This window comes from Egretta garzetta, unplaced genomic scaffold (genome assembly GCF_000687185.1).
Source record: "Egretta garzetta isolate BGI_Z169 unplaced genomic scaffold, ASM68718v1 scaffold935, whole genome shotgun sequence".
In the NCBI taxonomy this organism is placed as follows: domain Eukaryota; kingdom Metazoa; phylum Chordata; class Aves; order Pelecaniformes; family Ardeidae; genus Egretta; species Egretta garzetta.
The window spans coordinates 216,718-218,958 of NW_009259813.1; positions in this window are offsets into that span (position 1 = coordinate 216,718).

The following is a 2,241-nucleotide window of genomic DNA, read 5'->3' on the forward strand; positions in this document are numbered from 1 at the left end:
CCAGTGGTTTTGTCATTTTGGGGACACCTGCAGCCCTGATGTGAGGTAGGGTGGTCCCCCCATGTGCGGGGGGAAAAGCCATTTTTATCAGGAACTTTTAAAATGTTCTGTATATGTGAAGGAGACTTAACGGTCGGGGTATTGTCTTGGAATTTGCAACAAGTGTTTTGAGATGTTCTCACTGGCATGAATTGTGGGACAGAAATACATTCTTCTAAAAGAACGAGCATTGCGGTGAAATCTTTGAGATGATCAGCAAGATATCAGTACTTTATCCCTGAATGGGGGACTGTATCTACTGTCTCTCCTCTATGCACGTCACAGCTGTGTTTTGTTGGATCCAGTGGTTTTGTCATTTTGGGGACACCTGCAGCCGTGATGTGAGGTAGGGTGGTCCCCCCATGTGCGGGGGTGGGATCTACCTTGAGCTGCAGCCTCCTCCTTGGGCCGATGAGATCAATGCAATAACACTTTCTCAAGTCAGATTGCTTACCTTATGAAAGGTTAAGCAGTTATTTTGCAGTTGTTAATCTGATAAAAGAAATTTTCTATTAGCTCAGACTCCAGCCTCCTTTTTTTTTTTTTTTTTTTGAAAAGTGTAGTGAAAATATTTCTTTTTCAGAAATCTATATATTTTTGGACTAATCATTGTTAAATATTTTCTAACATTACATTTTATCTTTTTTTTTTTTTTTTTTTCCCCAAAAGCACCATTTATGTTAGTTGGAGAATACTGCTGCCTACCAGAATGTAAAAATAGGTTTCATTCAATTAATGAACTGGAAACAGGAAGACATTACATAGTAAATGAGGTTTACATATGATAATGTTGGATTTGTCATGTAAAAGATTGCTTCCTTTCAGCTCCCTGAAAGGACTAAATTTTGCTTTTGTACAGATTGTACAATGCTAATAAAAAGAGAAGGCTCTATGGAAAGTATAACAATAAACTAAATCTATAATTCTAATGAGCAGAAAAAAAGACAATGATATTTTAATACACACGTAGATTAGAGTTAGGTGGTAGCGTCAAAAGCTAAAGGCTCAATCGCAGCTTTGCAAGAGACTCCGTACGTCGAGCAGCGTATCTGCCCTATGCTGTGAATGATGCACGTTGGCCAGGATGGGTGCGGAGGAGGAGCTGAGGCCTCACCCACTCCTTGCCCTTTTGCCCCTGTTTCAGTGGGAATAAATGACATCCAGTGACCAGAAACCAATGAGCCCCTACCCAATGCGCTCTGAAAGCTGCTTTGCCTCCCAGGTTGTACCCGGTTGGGCGAGAACACTGCCTGGTCCAAGGCAAGAAGAGGTGGAGCAGTGTGGGGTTTATTTATTAAGATGACTCATTGTGGTTTAACCCCAGCTGGCAGCTAAGCTGCTCACTTAGTCCCCCCTTTTTTAATCAAGCCAATTAAACTAAGGTGACAAACAATAAATGTTCTCCAATTAGTTCTGTCTCACCACCTGTTATGGTCCTTGTAAGCCTTGTACTGTTTGTTTTTCTTAAAGTTGATATCATAGAAAAGGAATCTTGGTACTTTTTAATATGGAGGCAGAAGAAATATTGAAAATGTGATTTGAAGATGAAAAACTTGGAAAGTAGAAGGGAAATAAAACCTGAAAGGAAATTCTTAAAAGATGTCGCGAAGTGAGGATAAGCCCCGCTGTTCTGTATGCTCTGACCCGCCCTTTCTAGATGCATGTTTAAAAAAATTCTGAGTGTTTTTTTTTGTTTTGTTTTTTTAAATGTGTGTTCTAACCATAGAATCATAGAATGTTTTGGGTTGGAAGGGACCCTCAGAGGTCACCCAGCCCAACCCCCCTGCAGGAGCAGGGACACCTTGAACCACATCAGGTTGCTCACAGCCCCCTCCAACCTGGCCCGGAATGTTCCCAGGGATGAGGCCTCCACCCCCTCTCTGGGCAACCCCTGTCAGGGTTTCACCACCCTCAGTGTAAAGAATTTCTTCCTTAGATCCAGTCTAAACCTGCCCTGCTTCAGTTTAAAGCCATCCCCCCTTGTCCTGTCCCAGCTGGCCCTACTAAAAAGCTTGTCCCCCCCTTTCCTCTGGGCCCCCTTGAAGCCCTGACCGGCCGCACTCAGCTCTGCCCGCAGCCTTCTCTTCTCCAGGCTGAACACCCCCAACCCCCCCAGCCTGGCCCCAGAGCAGAGGGGCTCCAGCCCTCGCAGCATTTTAGTAGCCCTCCTCTGGCCCCGCTCCAACAGGTCCATGTCCTCCT